Below are 18,991 nucleotides of genomic sequence, written 5' to 3'. Positions count from 1 at the left end.
TATTGTGCATTTTTAGTGTTTGTAGTTGATTGCTGTGTTCTGCACAGATCTGCACTGGTAGTTTCAACTTTGTCACCACTAGAACTAAGTTAGGCAGATATTTAGCTTGACACAACACTTTAGCAGGCTGGTGAAGGTCTCTCCCCATTACCCATAATCAGTAGCACCAAAGGCCTCTTCTCCAAATCATAGAAGCTCAAAAGTCAGGAAAATTGAAGCCTAAAAAGGTAGACATTAAGATGCAGCCAAGAGGACATACCCCAGTAGACCTCTAGGCAGGGGTAGGCGAGCTGATTCAGTAATAACAAACCGCCAAAGCAGAACTATTACAGCATATATGTTAATGTTCATATCTGAGGAAGGGAGTTCTAACTCCACCAAAGTAAGACACAATCCCAAGCTAAACCTCCTGCAAGGGACTAAAGGCAAAATACCCTAGGTGATGGCAGCTTCAAATGCTGCTTTTGACTGGGAAGCAACATCTAATTCATGATGCCTCAAACATACTGAATTAAGAACCATGTGACAGCTGCACAGATGTCATTCACTGGAGTATTTCTGAAAAAGATCTGAGAAGCAGCAGCATCTTCATTACTATAACCATTAGATATGAGGTGGAGGCACGTTAAGCAAAAACAAAAAATAGTACACTTAACCAAAAGATCCTGAAGCCCTACTGGCCAAAATTCTAGTCAAAAAAGGAAACTAACAGTATGAAGTGCACAGTTATGGGCTGATTTCGCTCAAAGCAAAATCTCAGCTGTCTGTGAAGTAGATCTTCACCTCATTAGGGTAAATGGAGAAGAAAACTGGAAGAGCTACTGACTGGTTGATGGTGCTTTCTATAACAACCTTAACAATAAAATGATGGACTATGCTAAGGAAACTGCCTGTGCACACAATGTCATGTGATTGTGCATACAAGTCTTGCAACTGAGAACAACTTCATGCCCAAGTAATGGCCATTAAAAATAGGAGTTTTCCAAGTAAAGAAACCCAAATAAGTGGAAAAGTTATTCTGAATACAGGCAATGTCATCTTCTCAAATAAGTTCAGATTTCTAAGGGGAAAGGAAGATTTCATACATATAAGTATTAAAATGATATCACCAAGGAACATATTAGACATTTCAGCATAAGAATGTTAAGCCTGTACCTTGACTGAAATCAGAAACAGCAGCTAAGTAAATTTTGATGGAACATAAGTTGAGTTCAGAATCAAAATATTATTAAAATGCTACAATAAGCTGGTGACAGCCATCAAACTGTCCATGTGCACAACTATAGCTCAAGCTGAAAATCACACCCATTTGGAGTGATAAGTCTTTTTAGTACCTCATTTCTGGGCAGAGGTGGGTATAGAGGCGCCTTGGCTATTACTGGAAGTAGAGAAACTATGCAGATAATTTTGGACAGTTAATGCTCAGATGTAGCTGCCCAGATGGACAGGCCATTAGATTCTTGGTGGGTCTCAGAAGTAGAGGCCCGTCAGAGGTGAAGACCATGCAAAAGGAATTACACTTTTCAGGGCCAAAACCAGGTTACTGAAATAACCTTGACTTTGTTGAGCCTGGCTTTCTCCAGGAACTTTGGAATAAGGGGTAATGGAGGGAAAGCAGAGAGTCCCAGGGCCAGTCCTGAATCACATCATTTCTGGATACTCCCAAGGGAGGAATATGGGAAAAAAAAACAACTGATGGATTTGTTTTTAAACAGACACACAAAGGTCACAGCAAGGTCTTCAACAATGAAGAGGTGTCTGACCTGTCGGGCTAACAGACCACTTGTTAAGCATCAGGAGATGTCAAAAGTCAAGCAATAATGCAATATAGTCTGCTTGTCCCAGAATGTACATCACAAAGCAGATAGTTGGAGTCAAGAACCCACTCCCAAACTCTAATGGTCTCAAGTCAAAAAAGTTATAAGCAGAAATTCTCACTGCCTGTTTACATACCAAACAACTACCATGCTTGTCTGAGTGAATAGCAACAAACAGAATATAAGGAAGTCCAGGAATACCAGCAAGGTGAGAAAGACAGCGCCATATTCAAAATTCTGATGTGCACTGAACCACTGAGGAAATTGTGCTCCTTGTCAAGATCATTTGCCATCTTAGTGTATCCAGCTGGCATCCAATTAACAGCATATCTTGTGAAGACTCCAGTTGAGATATGGTCATATATGCTGTGATCCTAAAGAGAGGCAGACTTGAAACAAGCACCGTCTTGTCAGTGCAAGTTGATCCACAGATGAGACTGCCAGGAGCCAATTGTTTAAGTATGGGAATATCCACACCCCTAGAAGTTGCATGCAAGCTGCAACAGGGGGTTCTGCATTTGGTTAACACCCGGGAACTGTGGTGAGACCAAACAGAAGGGCCTGGAACTTGTAATGATTGACCCCGACTTGGAAGAGAAATCCTCTTGATGCTTCATCTATCTTTAGGAGTAGAAAAGTATCCTTAAGATAGAGACAGCACATCCAGTCCTCTGCCTAAAGGTACATCAGTACAGATGGACTATGACCATCCAGAAAGATGACTACTTTACAAAGCAAGTGTGCCAACTGACAGAGTACCAGAGTGAGGTATTTTGTTTCTCTAGGCATTAAAAAGAATCTGGATCCTCTCCAATCTGGTGGAACCTCTTGGGTGGCACTCTTGTTGACAAGGCTGTCAGCCTCCTCTAAGACCACTTCTCTTTGCTTGGGTGGTGCTGACAGGGGCTAGAAAGTCTGTGTCAGAGGCCTTGTAATAAAGGGAATGATGGCAGGCCACACAGGAATGTGTAAGGACAGTCAGCCCCCGAATGCAATCGGAAAGGAATAGTCAGGCAAATTTTCAGGGATTGGAATAAAATCCCCAAAAGGATCCTCTACCTCCCTGGTTGCTGGCACTACCTCCGCCTCTGGGGTGACATCCAGACTGAAAGTCCTCTCTACGCTGTGAACATCCATCTTCCTGCAATCTCTGCTGGGGTGCTGGGATTTTTTAAACTATAAGCTCCTTGCCTATTTTGATTATGTTGGAAGGTCTTCGGAGAGTAGTACACTTAAAATTTCCACAGCCATGAGAATTTTGCCCTCTTGCTCACAAGTAGACCGTCTTTCCTTGACTTGTTGGCCAATGTATTAACATAGAGCACAGTTTAGCAAAAGCCACCTTTAAGTGGTCCGGGAAATCTGTAAGTTGCATCCAAGCCGGTCTTCTCACAATCAAGCCTGATCCTGCTGCCTTTGCTTTCCATCTGTTGCATTAAGTATGAAACTCACGGTCCACAAGGAAATGGTACTTACTGCAGCCACTGGAGTCACCAATTGTGAACAGAGTAGAAGAGAATTTTATGTAGCTCCATAATAAGCCCAGCTAATGGGTAAGTAGTCCTTCAGTGCATACTTGGAACAAACATGATACTGCAAATGAAGTCTCTAGAAGCCTGCCAAAATGGGCACTAGTGCCAAAAATTACATTATTTCAAGATGAGGATTTAAGAACCTTTTAAGTCAGCCTAAGGTCACTACACAATTTATGCCATTCCAAGACATACAGCTGAGAGATGGGAGATTAGTTTATGTTAAAATTTAACTGAATTAGGTACTGGTGCTGGATGAATTCAGCAAACGCAAATTGCAAAACAATGAACAGTGGAGGGTTGTAGTACAATGGCATGCAACAAATCTAGCTGTGGTCTGAGAAGAATGGGGGACTGAAGGTTTGTGAATATATAAATAAAGGGATTGTGTACAGATCTAGGGATGCCATTGTTCCCCCCACCCTCTTTACTCAGCCCTCATTAGATCAGTCATTAAATATTATGCTCCCTTTGGCATGCATCTGTCTAGACACATGCAACAACTGAATGCCCACGGAGATATCTTACTAAAAGGATACAAGGCCTAAACAATATGTCCCGCAAGAACAGACTCAAAGCCTTGTCATTATACTCTGTATTTTACTGAATGTTAACAGGTGACCCATGTCTGGCATACAAGGCATCCTCCAACCCAATACTGACAGATTTACATTATGGATTGGGAAACAAAAAATTTACCCCAAGAATATCCCCTGTACTTCTAATAGATAGAGGCAGCTCCTAAATGCTTTAGCCCATGCATAGGTCCCCTCAAATTATCTATGGTACGATTCCAGTTATTCTCATTAGGGGTAATACTTAATTATCGACCATGGGATGGGTACGGCCAATCTCTAACCAAATAGGATAGGTTAATTCAAGCGCAAAAAGGGAAATTGGCCAAGCTTGAAATGGCCAGCAGAGCAGCTAGCCTAGTACTTACTTATGAACCTGTATGCAGAGAATACAGAAGGGATGAAAGCAGACAAACGGATGCAGAAATTGCCAAAATATCAGAAATAATACAACGCGTTTATGCTCATCTGACATAAGCTTCTACTCAAAGGTCTGGTTCTCACAAACACCAATGGGAGTAGCTTTCTTAACAATTAGTCTAAATTTACCTATGCGAAAACTGTAAATCAGTGCATTTAAAAAAGGAAGCAGATAAAGATAAACAAAATGTCATGATATAATTATAGTGCAGATGTTCAATGCAGAGCCAATAAATCAGGTTTGGAGGAGTCTGGAACTGGTGGAGTGAAAAAGAAAGCAGCTGACAAAAAAAAAAATCTATGCAATCATTTTTCCTGAGAAAGGAAAATTGACAGATTTGTTTTATGCTGATTCTTGGCATACTTCAACTAAGAAAATGCATCACACTTCCATATGGGATGCAATATATTTTACTACTTGAAATATGGGAGTATGCAAGTATGAAAGATCCAATTTATGCAAACACAATCGGGTTACTTGAGCACTGTCCACAAAGGGTGCAGTAGAATAATGAGACACGAATAGAGAAACACAAGAAACACAGCAATTAAAATAAAAGTACAGTTAAAATGCCATAAGTGGATGAAAAGTTGAGACATCAGGTGAATAATCAATGGAAAAGTCACAAAAAGATAAGAGAAAGCTGTTTGTTACCCAAATATTCAAGGTCAATGAAAGACAAGAATCTTAAGGAAGTGGTGACACAATAGAACAAACACTCTTCCCACAACCTGCAGGCTATGTTAGGTGAAAGAAGGGTTAAGAGTGAGGAAGAAAACCATTATGATCAGATAAGTAAAGATCACACAGCAAGATAAAACATTACAAAATAAACGGGCTTGACATTCACCTTGTGCATTCCCCTTCTGAATGTCAGGGATTCAAAGGAACATTGAGAAGCAGAAAGTTGTTCTATGCTGTTTCAAGACTAATTTTAGTACAGCAACACTGCAAGGAATGCATCACATGACTGTAGTGGAAAATAATATAGCAGGTTAAAAGGAAACAAATACTGGAAATCCTTGGTCTGTAATATAAGGATTTAATTTATTGAACGTTCTTGATTGCAATGGAAAAGCGTTTTCATATCCCATCATTACTTAAAACATAATGCATTCAAGTGGTCAGAGTTCATATGTTCATACTAGGCTATCTGCCCTAGGGCATTTATAAGCCTAGCCAGAGTGTGTTTGGCTTTCGCCACCCATTTTAAATTAATTTTGCTATGCCCTTTTTCGAGGTTAGTATACTGTGCCTCTGTCTAACAGTGACACAGAAGTGATACCCGGGGTAAACCTACGATCTCCCATCCACTCATCAAGATTCCTCTTGAAGAGAGAGTCAATGAGGGACTCTGCCTAACCTAGACTGGGATTTTATTCCAGAGAGAAGGGAGCCTCTGGGTTATGAATCTGTCCCTCCAGCATGTCCTATTTATTTCAGTGCTGAGGTTCGAGTCTCTCGAGCGCGTAGCTCGATGGGATTTGGATTTTCTGAGGTGCAGCATGTCCATTAATTCCGGGTTGGACATGGCTTTATAAGTCAGCCACAGATCGCCTCTGAGCAGGCGGTATGCCACTGAGTAGAGCTGGAGTTTCTTTAACCAGGCAGCATATGGCATCTGTTTGAGCCCTTTGATCCTCTTGGTGAGGTACTTTTGGGGTCTTTCCAGTTGCTGCAGGTGTCTGGTAAGGTACATCCCAAAAGGGGCATTGTACTCAATTATGGGCCTGATGAGGGATGAGTAAAGAGGCACGAGGACCTCCCTTGATCTAGATGTGAATCCCTTCATGATTAGGTGGGCTATATAAAATGTTTTTCTAACCACTTTGGCCACGTAGTTGTCAAATGAGAGATTGCTATCAACTTGGGTCCCTAATTGCTTCTTCTGTACTTAATGGATTAACACCTATGTGGTAATTTGTGGGCACTTTGTTTTTGCCAAAGGGGATGACTATACACTTTTTGGCATTTAGCTTGAGGCCATGGCTCTGGCACCAGTTGTCTGTTTCTATGAGGCCCTTTTGGAGGATGCTTGTGTCGGTTGGAGAGTCGATTATGGTGCCCAGTTTGCAGTCATCTGCGAACTTGGTCAGCCACAGTCCTTCTGTGTTGGCCTGTACCTCCGAGAAATATATACCGAACAAGAGAGGTCCCAGGACTGAGCCTTGTGGGACGCCACTTGTAACTGGTTTGGAGTCTGACATGGCTCCAGCAATTCTAACCATGTGGATTCTGTCCTTGAGCCAGTTTGCAACCCATCTAGTGACATAGGGGTTTATATTTAAGCTGGTGAGCTTATCTATAATGCCTGAGTGGGGTATTGTATCGAAGGCTTTTGCGAGGTCCAGGTAGGCTGTGTGGACCACCTTCCCCTCATCAATTGCCTTGGTGACTGTTTCAAAGAAATCAACCAGGTTTAAGAGGCAGGATCTGCCCTTAAAGCCGAACTGAGTAGAATCCAGTGTCTGTAGGTCCCCAATATCTTTATTTATGAGGTCCATGATGATCCTTTCCATAGCTTTGCAGACCAAGCTAGTCAGGCTTATGGGGCGATAGTTTCCAGGATCCGCTGAGGCACAAACTTTGTGGAGAGGGACCACTGTTGCTGTACGCCACTCTTTGGGTATATATCCTGTAGTAAGGCTGAGACTGAACAGTAGTTTTATGTTTGGGTTTGGCTCTTCTTGGAGTTCGTGTAGGACGCAGCCCGGGACACCATCTGGTCCCATTGATGCTGTGTTTTTTGCTTTGGAGAGGGCAGCTCTTACCTGAGCATCTGAGATGTCAGGGGGGCAGCACTCTGCTGGGATAGATATTTGCCCTTTTGGTGGGGGGGGGGGGAGTTTGCGCTGAACCTGACAGCTAGGATGTTGGCAATGTCTGTGGGTTTGGTGTATTTTTGTCATTTTGGACTAATTCTGAGCATATCTGGGAATTCCCACCCAGGTTCCTAACATAACTAAAGAAAGCCTTGTGATTATCCTTAGTGTCCTGTGCAATTTTTCTCTCGAAGCTGGCCTTAGACGATTTTATGAGTGCCCGTAGTTTTTTGCCAATACTGATCAGAGATGCCTTCCCTTTTTGGGATTTTGCTCTATCATGTAGTAGCTTCCTCCTTCTATTGTATAGTTTGTTTATGGCTGGGGTCTACCAGACAGAACGTCTGCCTTTGGAGGATTGGGTCTTGGTTTTATTTGGGATTGCATGATCCATGCATTCCTGAAAGTGTTCATAGAATGCGTTTATAAAGGATTCTGAGGTCTGGGCCGTATTTTCCACAGGCCTGGGGGCTTTGAAGGATTCCACCTCAGTTTTGAGGAGTGTGAAATTTGCTTTAGAGAAGTTTTTCACTGTGGTTTTCACAGCAGGGGGTGGAGTCGGGATGTGAATATCTAGTGAGATTAGTTTATGGTCTGATCTTACCAGTGAGGGATACACTTCTGGTCTGGAGCACAGAGTCCCCATGTTGGTGATGATCAGGTCCAGTATGTTTTCCTCTCTTGTCGGAGTGGTAACAAGTTGTTCCATAGCATTTGAGTTTATAAATTCTAGGAACCTTTGGCTAGGGTGTTGGAGCTAGAGTAATCCTCCCAGTCTATGTCCGAGTAGTTGAAGTCACCCAATATAATGGTGTTTGGAGAGACCTTCATATTTTCCAGTGTTCTCAGGAAGGCCGAGTGGGGTTCCTGGGTTTGGCAGGGTGGTCTGTAGCAGGCTATAAACTGGAAGGCAGTTTTACCCACTGTTAGTTGCACATGGATAGTCTCTGATGCTTCGTGCTGTGCCACCAACCGGGAGGTGTGGGTATCTTTGACGAATATTGATACTCCCCCTCCTTTTGTGGTTCAGTCCAAGTTTTGGGGCCGAAAAGCATGGTATGAGGTATAACCTGGTAGTGCTGGGGTGCTCTCGGGAGCCTTGAACCAGGTTTCTGTTACTGCACAGATATCTATGTTCTCCATGCTAAGGAGAGTTTAGAGTGCGTGCATCTTGAGGTTTAGACTTCTGGCATTGAGTCGCATTACTCAGTTTCTTATCCCTTGTGATACCTATGGAAGTGTGTTTGTCTTTAAAGCCTTGCCTAAAAAAGGCACTATGGGGGTAGCAAGAGCCTTTGCCAACATCCGAAAGCCCATGGGTGACAGGTGCAAGCCGTCCCTAGCGAAGCATTGTGGCTTGTCGAGCAAGTCATCCCAGGCTGACAGGCATTGGATCCCCTTTGAATGACACCAACACTTAAGCCAATTGTTGAAATTGAGCATCTTGTCTTCATATTGTGGCATCATTCTTGGTGAGGGTAAGATGCTACTCAAGGTCAGAGTCATATCAGCCTGGGCTACATGCTCAGAGAGCTCCTCTATGTCTCTTTTCATGTAGTCCAGGGAGGTACGTCTCAGGTCATTCACACCAGCATGGACAATGACTGAGTCATATTTGTACTTGCCTTGGAGTGACCCGAGTGCTTGTATTATGTGGCGGATCCTAGCGCCCGACAGGCAGCTCATCGTGACCTTCTCCTTGCTCAGCCTGGTGAGCGCGACGTCAGTGTGCCTGATAGAGTCACCTATTACAAGTGTATCAGGTGTGTTGTTTAGCCTTAAGGGCTGTGACTGTTCGGCACACTGGCTTTGTGAGCTATGTGTTGCACATGTTTTGTTTTGGGGTAGCGGTTGCTTGGGTGTCTGCTTTGGAGGTCTCTGCTGCTTAGGCAGATTTTTATTTAGAGCCTCCAAGTATGTTTTTGTGTGTTTATGTGTTTGGTTTGTTGTCATGGTAGGTCTATGTGAGACTGGAATTGTAGTGAGTGTGGTTTCCATGTCCTCCTGACTGGTTTCGCCAGTACTGAGTTGAGAGAGCTTAGCCTTCAGTATGGCTATATGGTTGCATCTCTCATGTGTTGGAATTTGTTGGGAGGAGGAAAGGGTTGTCTGTGTACATGAGGCAGTTGTAACATTGCCTCAAAATTCCCAGATTCACCAGCTGGACCGGAGAGGCGATTGACAACTAACCTTTGGACATGCTAGAATAGTATGGGAATTCCTTTATAACTGAAAAAAAAAGGGCCAATGGGGAACGAGGTACTCAAGGGGAGTTTGTGAGTGTGTAGTGCTTTTAATATTTTAGTGCTGACTTGTATAATTGCTTTAGTGAGCAAGTGTCAGGTAACTTAAATGCAATGTGTTACAGGTAACAAATGCAAAAACGACAAACAGTAACTTTCTTTCAAGTGAAACAAGGAAATAAGTACAGTAAGCAATGCAGATATCACTAGGGATCCACAGAAGCGCTGAAAAGCCACGTTTTATGTGTAATTAGCGTTTCAGGGAAATAACAAGCAAACAAGCATACAAATAAAGCTAGATTCAGCAGGCCTGGATCTAGTCTATGCTACAGCAAACAAGGTGTACCAATTTCAGTAAGAAACAGTTCAAATATGCAGGCACTATAAACGTGTTGCATGTCCTGTGAAATAGTACAAGTTGGTACAGCTAGTTTATAAAAGATTGTATTGTGTGCTCATCGCTTACAGTCTTGTAACATCACATTGACTTAATATGATTGCAATTCTTAAAAAGAATTTAAAGTCAAAGAAAACTTTGTCATTCAGAACTACACAGTAGTGTAGCTGAGCAAAATTACAATGCTTCGTTCTCAATGCAGGAAACGGTTCTACATATAGACAGAATAAAATAAATAAAATATCACAGTAGAAATTTAATAAGTAGCAATTAGTAAGTAAAGAAGGACAGCAGTGACCCACACCCATCCCAGAACAAGAGACAAAGAACAATATGAAGGTAATATTGTCAAAGTAAAATTGAAACAATAGCAGCATATCTATGATTAGACTGAATTATTGCACAGCTTGTATATTGCACTTTACAGTCCTTCAGTGTGGTAGGTGAGCTACCTTAGTATTGCACTTGATTATTGCACATCCATAAAATAAGCCACTTGATAGGCTAGTTATGTAACAGCCATGGCTGAGTGTTTCAACAGACTCATGGTTCATTTTTCCCCAAGAGTTCAACAGTCTAATGGAGAGCAGAAAGGAACTGTTATTTAGTCTGGTGGTCTTAAAATGCAGGCTTCTGTATCTCCTGCCTGAGGAGAGGCAAGTGTACAGACCATTGGCAGAATCTTTTTGGTCCAGTCAATGCACTGGCATTTGTGTAGATCTTCCAGCGGTTTAAGGGAGGTGCAATGATTCTTTCTGCCGACCATAAAACTCTCTTGAGAGCCTTCCAATCCTGACTGTTACAGCTCCCATACCAGACTGTAATGCAGTTGGTCAGGACACTTTCAACGGAGCTCCTATAAAAGGTCTGAAGTATGGAGCTTGGTAATTTTGCCTTCCTAAGTTTCCTTAGAAAGTGTAAGCGTTGTTGAGCTTTTATGACCGTGTTGGATACATGGACTGACCAAGATAAGTTCTCCAGGATATGAACACCCAAGAACTTTGTACTCCTGACCCTTTCCCACCGTCATCCCTTTCATCACTAGAGACTTGTGTGGCACCTTTTTTTTATTTGTATTTTTGTCCGTCTCTCCTTCATATAGCAAAAAGGCTAGGAAACCACTGATATGAGACAAAGAAAATAATGTCCAGTGACATTGGATGTTTTAACGCAGCTATTCCAGTATCACAGAATGCACCTTTTAAAAAAGGCTATTTGTTTAAGATCAACTACAAGTAATGCTGATGTGCGATTTCCACAGCAGAGTTGAAATGTGAGATTTCTGACTTCTAACTGCACATGCTTACATATGTGCTCTTGTAACTTGTCTTAGATGCAAGCTCAGCGTTTCTGCAAGGTCAAACGCATTGTCGTATTGTTTTACTAAACATGCACTTGTAGACTGTATGACACATTAGATAAGCTTTAGCTAAAATAACCAAGACAAACTTTTCAAAACATTAAGTACATTTGACATAAAAATGTTGGTCTTCTCTTAAAAATAAAGAGAGCAACCAAACGAGTAGTCCACATAGGATTTATTGAAGCGCTTTACGTCCAATTAGTAACCTGGACATATTCAGATAAAAATGTCTAAAATATCCCTACTTAAATACAACTTAAAGTCACATGATCAAATTAGAGTAATGCGTAGGCCAAGCGTACATACCTCCCTCCAAAAATGTAACCCTGTGTGTGCTTGAAAACATTTAAAATTACTTCAACTAGAAATAATAAAAAATTCAGAATACATAGCCGGACAACAACAAAAATCTTGTGGTAGCTCTGTAACAAGCTAAAGTGTTACCTTCACTAAGTTTTTTTTATGTATATGTATGCAAATATGTACCCTTTATCTTAAAACTCTTCAGTTTTAAGACATAAAATAGAGAACATATCTTGTTTAATCCTGGGTAGCAACAAGCATTTAAATGAATTTGCCACATCAATTCAGTTTTTTCTAATAAAGAACTGGGTCCACCCCTGATGTCCAGAGCAACTTGGTCAATGGCCCTGAATTCAAAAGTATGTGCTTGATTAGAGGATGTGTGCCTAGCTAAGGCATTTTCAAGTTTGCCCCTGTTCATGCTATAAATGTTCATAGAGATGTTGTAGAAAGCTGGGCAAGATTGACAGTGGGCTAGGTACACAACCATCCTAGAATTACAGTTAAATTTTTTAGTTGTAAAGTATCTTACATTTCTTATAATAAAGCTTTGGCTTATATCCATGTATTTGCAAAACCTACACATTTCACACTTATACATGCCTGGGAGTCTCACTGAACAAGAGTTGCTGTTTTAGTTGAAGTAATTTTAAATGTTTTCAAGCACAAAGAGGGTTACATTTTTGGAAGGAATTATGTAGTCATTACCGTAATTTGATCATGTGACTTTTTTGAAGTTGTACATAAGTAGGGATGTTTTTAGACATTTTTATCTGAAGTAGTCCTGGTTACTAACTGGATGAAATGTGCTTCAATAAATCCTGTGTGGACTACTCCTTTGGTTTGTTTGGATTTTTGGCTTCCAGTGGTTTCATGGCAACTGAAGGTTGTAGCAGTTCACCAACATTTTTTTTTTACAGAGAACTCAAGAGGACATTGGTAACCTTACTGCTATTACTGCTTTATTAACTCACCGCATTGATGACTTGTCAGCTCGTGTGGAAACTGTTATGAGTTCTGTGCCACAACAGCCTCATAGGGTGTATACAGCTAGTTCTGGGTCAGAAGTGGTTGCTCAACATATTCCAAGTAGTCCTAATGTCCTTAGCACTTTTCTATAAACTCTACCTTGCAATAGCAGCTCTCATGTCCAAGAGAGAGATTCAAACCTAGCTACAACTGTTGGTCCTATGACTGTACTTGGTTCTTTGGCTCCCTTGGGGCTTACTGGGGTCCCTAATATAAACACTTGGCTGAATGAATCTGACTAACCGAGCAACACAATGAGCCAATGGAGGGACAACCGGCTGGAGAGAACAAGAATATTGCTTAGAATTTGAAGCTGTTTGACCATAAACTACTTAAACATAAAAAACTGCAACTGGAAATCACTTACTTTCATGAGTGTAATAGAGGAGGGGTGTTCCCTAAGGGGCTGCGAACATGGCAATATCCAACCAGCTTGGTAGCCAGTTCTCTGTTCCATCAGGACCCAATTAAGTTGTTTGACAAACATGGGCAAGAACTTATAGCTCTTATGTCCAAACATTATCAAGTCATGGCTGCGTGGTGTTAGATAACAGTATTAAAGCGGACTAACTTCGATAAGTTTGAATACAACAAGATTATTTTTCAAGCAACATGTTAATAAACTTAAAGCTACTAAAGTCAAGAAATTGCATTGGGATTGCTTATTTTATAACAATGGTGAAGCGTATCCTAAACCACTCCTTTCTCAAGGGTGGAATCAGATTGGAGGATCTTATGCACACCCTCCTAATCCAAGTAACATGAGCAGTACAGACATGACGACAACAGGTGTGACAGCAGAACAGCTCTGAACAACAGAGAAGGAGCGAAAGATCACTATCCACTAGGAACAATTTAAACGATAACTGGAGTAACAATGCTAATACTAATGTGAACAATGTTCACCAACAACCATCCACAACTAACCAGGAGTATGTTCAAATTATTCAGAGTCCCAGAACTACCAACCACAACCCAGGTCACCAGAACCAGCAACGCCATTACAATATGTGGGGAGCGAACAAATGGAGGAGGTAGCAACTTTCTCTGACAACTTTTTAGTAGAGAGAGAGAGAGAACTGCATTATTATTACAAATGAAGATGGTGACTTTAAAGTGTATAATTATTCGACACTTGAGATTGAACCTGCGTTGGTTGAACTATTAACTAAAGGGGTTGACTTTTGTGCCTGCACGTTTTGCAGACACTAAGACTTTAATGTACTTTAAAATGTATACAAGGAAACTCAGTCTAGCTGTACTTCTTGGTAATAATGACTTTCCTGATTCTGCTTTTAAGATTCCCAGTACATTTAACCCACCTACACACCCAATGATTGCTTTGTTTGACCGAATGTGCGAGTTGGACATCAAATCACTTGATAAGGAGAATAACAAACAAACAATACACAGAAATAATTATAATGTGTCAAGATCAGAATGGGCAGCTTTGAATGATTTACATAAACTCCCAGTCAGGATGATGAAACCAGACAAGGGGGTGGGCTGGCACTGATGGATTTGAATATGTACATGCAGAAAATGAAACTGATATTAATGACGGAGACTTGTGATCATGTTAGTTTAAATGAACTTAATACAGCATACAGACATATTAAGTCATATTTCAATGACTTATTCACTGAAGCAACTATAGATGTGAACCTTTACAACTGCCCAATAATGTTAGCCCCTAAAAAACCTATTCTGTTTGGCATCCCAAAAATCTAATAAAGTCTAGTCAACCAACCTGAAGAATATGTTGGAAAACAGCAACCCTTGTTAAGTGAGACTCCCAGGCATGTGTAAGTGTGAAATGTGTAGGTTTTGCAAATACATGGATACAAGCCAAAGCTTTATTATAAGAAATGTAAGACACACTTACAGCTAAACTGTAATTCTAGGATGATTGTGTACCTGGCCCAATGTCAACCTTGCCCTCCTTTCTACGTTGGCAATATCAACCGTAAGTTGAAAGAACGTGTCTGTGAACACATTTATGCATGAACAGGGGCAAACTTGAAAATGCCTTACCTAGGCACAAATCACACACATACTTTTAAATTCAGGGCCATTGACCAAGTTACTCTGGACATCAGGGGTGGATCCATTTCTTTATTAGAAAAACAAAATAGATGTGGCACATTTGTTTAAATGCTTGTTGCTACCCAGGATTAAACAACGTGTTCTATGTCTTTTAAAACTGAAGAGTTTGTTAAGAAAAAGGGTACGTATTTGCCTACATACACAAAAAAAACAGAGTGAAGGTAACACTTTAGCTTGTTATAGAGCTACCATAAGATTTTTGTTGTCGTGCTGCTATGTATTTTGAATTTTTTATTATTTCTAGCTGAAGTAATTTTAAATGTTTTCAAGCATACAGAGGGTTAATTTTTTGGAGGGAAGTGTGCAGTCATTACCCTAATTTGATCATGTGAGTTAAGTTGCATTTAAATAGGAATATTTTTAGACATTTTTATCTGTAGTAGTCCTGGTTACTAATCAGACGAAAAAAGTGATTCAATAAATCCTGTGTGGACTACTCCTTTGGTTGCTTTTGTTGCTTTCTTTGGATATTTTTTTTATTAAAAATAATTATGAACATCCACTTAAAAGTATCATATTTGTAATAATCAGAAAATCTTAAAATAACTTAAGCCCAGCCTGTTACAACTGCAAAGTCATCCCTACTGAAACAGTCACTCTACAGCATAAACCAGTTGCTGCCACAATCAGCTACATGCAGTGGTCAGAGAAGGTGGTTAGGTCAGAGACCAGGCTGAAGACCTGGAAGTTGACTGGATAGAAAGCACAACAGTTCAAGGAATTATTCGGGTCACTAGCACCTCAAGAAGAGGAGGAAATAGGCAGAGATGAAGAATGGCAGTGCCTCAAATAGCATGTGTGAGGATTGTAGAACAGATATGAGGCTGAGCAAGGTATGGAAACAAGGCACATAAGGAAAGCTGGTGGTGGAATGTAGAAGTTTTGGAAGTCATCAAAACAAAAGAAGCAGTAAAGGAAAAAGTGAGAGATAGAAAAGACTGACAAGGCTAGGAAGAAATACTGGATGGGTAACAAAGAAGCTTGAAATGAGATGCAGTAGCAAGAACAAGGCATCAGAGACACTATCGCTTCTGGAAAGTGACACAGAGGGCACAAAGAAACTATATCATGTTGCAAGGCAAAGACAGGAAAAATAAAGTAGATAGTCAGACACCTTCCATAAGGGATACCAGCAACAACCTGCTAACCGGTTCACAGAACATCAAATGCAGATTCTGAATGAATAAAAAGTACAGTTGTGTGCACTTACAATAAATGTACATGTTCGAGTGTATTCACTGTTGCAGTCATAACATTTGGGTTATCTGCTTGCAGGTAGCCCTCAGTCGGCCTGATTAAAGTCTTGGGTCCTGCGTCGGTTGCTGTCCCTTCTTCCATGACGTTAGGTCGTCAGGGGTATAAAACATGCAGCCGACATCATTGCATTAGTTTTTCTTGCCTCAGATGTCAGGTGCCCCCCTAATGGGGAGCAATTAAATATAAAAGTACAATGATATAACTCCAACAAAAAAGCAAATGCACCAAAAGGCTTTTAAGCATAGTAAAGGAAAGTAGAGGTATAGCCAAAAGAAGTTAGGGGGCCGGAGGGAGGGTAACCAGGACTGCAACAGTGAATACACTCTAACATCTACATTTATGGAAAGTGTACACAACTGTACTATGTTCTTTGGGTTTCACTGTTGCATTCATTATATTTGGGTAGTTTCCCAAAGCTGTGGTTGGGAGGAGAAATTTAGATAGCATTAGGACCAGCTATAAGGCCCTGCAAGACTGCAGTGGCAAAGCCAGCTCTGGATTTAGAGAAAATTGGCAAATGGCAATGCTTGGTGAAAGGATGTACAAACTCCAGGTAGCAGCTTCCAGAAGCCCCTAGTAGGGACGCCTCTGAAAAAGGCTGTAGAGGTAGATGCAGCCCTGGTGGAGTGAGGTCTGATCCCATGGGGGATAGGTTTTCCATGGAGCTTATGGCAGAAATGAATGCAATGGCCTATCTATTTAGAAATGGTTTGCTTTGAAATAGCCTTCCCCTCTGCCCCTGCAACAAATGCTATCAGCAGTTGTTTAGATTTCCTTTGAGATTTACTCCGGTCCAAATAGAATCTGAGCTGTCTATGCACATGTAAGGAATGCAGTATCCATTCTCCTTTGTTCTGTGGATTGGGAAAGAAGGCTGGCATGGACTGATTAAGCCACACTGGATACCACCTTGGGCATGAAGGATGGATTGGTTCTGAGGGACACCCTCTCCGCATGAAAGATAATGAAAGGCTCCACTGCCATAACAGCCTGTAATTCAGCTACCCTTCTAGCTGAAGTGATTGCTAAAAGGAAAGCTGTTTTCCAAGAAAGAAATTTTAAGTCTGCAGTAGCAGCTGGCTCGAAAGGAGGTAGAGTGAATTTCTCCAAAACAAAGTTAAAATCCCAGGCTAAGGTTGGAGCTCTCCTGGGTGGTCTCAAATGTTTGGCCCCTCTGAGAAACTGCTTGAGCAGTGGATGAGAGAAGGGGGGGGAGATTCTGTGTTATAATGAGCTGAAATGGCTGAGGCATGGATTTTAATTGAGGAAAAAGACAGGCCCTTGTGATGCATCTCTGTTAAGTATTGTAAAATCTTAGGTAAATTGGGCACTGCTGTGCTAATCCCCTGAGACTGGTTCCATGCACAGAATCTTTTCCATTTTTCAACATAGGATTTTCTAGTTCTAGGCTTCCTTGCCTCTAAAATGATATCCATCACAGGTTTACTGAGGAATGGTACAGGAGCGATTATGCAATTAGCCAGGCTGCAAGGTTCAGTGTTAGAAGCCGGGGGTGCAGAATCTGGTTCTCCTGCTGAGACAACAGGGAAGGAGTCTGAGGCAGGTGACATGGGGAATAATCGTAACACACTGCGCAGGAGGGGGTAACAGTATTGGCGTGGCCAGTCTGGAGCAATCAAAATCATCCTTGGTTTGTCCTGTTTGACTTTTAGTAGTACTTTAGAGAGCAAAGGGGGAAATGCATAGACTGATAGGTTTTTCCAGTTGCAGGAGAGAGCATCCACTTTCCAGCCTTGTTTGTGGGGAGTCCTTGTGCAAAATTTGTCCAATTGGTAGTTCTGGGAAAGGCAAACAGGTCTATATCTGGGCTCCCCCATTTGCTTGTCAACATGTTTTTTGAACTACCTGGTGCGAGAAAATCCTTGGTTCCAGTTTTAACTCGTGTGGGTCCACGAGGTTTCTGCTTAGTCCGTCTGCCAGTTTATTTAACTTTCCTGGCAGGAATTCAGCTTGTAGGTGCACTTGGTAGCTCAAGGCTGTGTTCCATAATGGCATGGCTAGTCTGCAGAGGGCATAATAATGCGTAACCCTCTGCTTGCTTATGTACCACATAACAGTGGTGTTGTCCATCTTTACCATTAGTTGTCCTGGAAGAATGTGGTCCTTGAAGGCTGTCAGAGCATTCTGTACAACTAACATTTCTTTTTGATTGATATTCAGGTGCATTTGACTTGGGTTCCATTTGCTCTGAATGCACTTCCCTGCCAGGTGAACCCCCCATGCATAGTCTGAATCGTCTGTTAGGGTTTGGGCAGGAGGGGGTGGTGTGAGAGGTAGTCCCTTGTTTTGGTGGCACGTCTCTGCCCACCAAAGGAACTCTAGGCGTAGGCAAGGTATGATAGGAATCATTGCTTCTAGATCCTGAGAATGTTGACACCATAGGCTTTTTAGATACCACTGTAGTTTCCTCATATGCAATCTTGCATATGGAATTAGAAGAATGCAGGAGGCCATGAACTCAAAGGCTTGCAGTATTTGTCCTGCAGATAGCAGAGTTTTTGTGGCCACTTGTTTGAAGTAGGTTGTCAAATTAATTTGTTTCTCTGGCGTGAGGTGGGCCATCTGGTCATCATTCTCTTTCGGCTTTTCCCGTTAGGGGTCGCCACAGCGGATCATCTCTTTCCATTTCTTCCTATCCTCTGCATCTTGCTCTGTCACACCAACCGCCTGCATGTCCTCTCTCACCACGTCCATAAACCTTATCTTAGGCCTTCCTCTATTCCTCTTACCTGGCAGCTCCATCCTTAGCATCTTTTTCCCAATATACCCATCATCCCTCCTCAGCACATGTCCAAACCAACGCAATCTCGTCTCTCTTGCTTTGTCTCCAAACTGTCCAACATGAGCTGACCCTCTAATAATACCGATTCCTAATCCTATCCATCCTAGTCACACCGATTGCAAATCTTAACATCTTTAACTCTGCCACATCCAGCTCTGACTCCTGCCGTTTTGTCAATGCCACTGTCTCCAACCCATATAACATAGCTGGTCTCACTACACTCTTGTAGACCTTCCCTTTCACTCTTACGGATACCCGTCTGTCACAAATCACTCCTGACACTCTTCTCCACCCATTCCACCCTGCCTGTACTCTCTTCTTCA

The 18,991-nt window shown here is 41.7% G+C and overlaps 1 protein-coding gene across 3 annotated transcripts in view; it reads right to left on the bottom strand.

Moving 5' to 3' along the window:
• The window catches only part of FUT8 (fucosyltransferase 8), a 2,643,272-nt gene that overhangs the window by 2,400,916 nt on the left and 223,365 nt on the right, over positions 1 to 18,991 (bottom strand). The gene's annotated exons all lie outside the window — the stretch shown is intronic.

This window comes from Protopterus annectens, chromosome 6.part0 (assembly GCF_019279795.1).
Source record: "Protopterus annectens isolate FY-2018-M chromosome 6.part0, PAN1.0, whole genome shotgun sequence".
NCBI classification, from domain to species: Eukaryota; Metazoa; Chordata; order Ceratodontiformes; family Protopteridae; genus Protopterus; species Protopterus annectens.
This window is presented reverse-complemented; position numbering and strand designations above follow the sequence as displayed.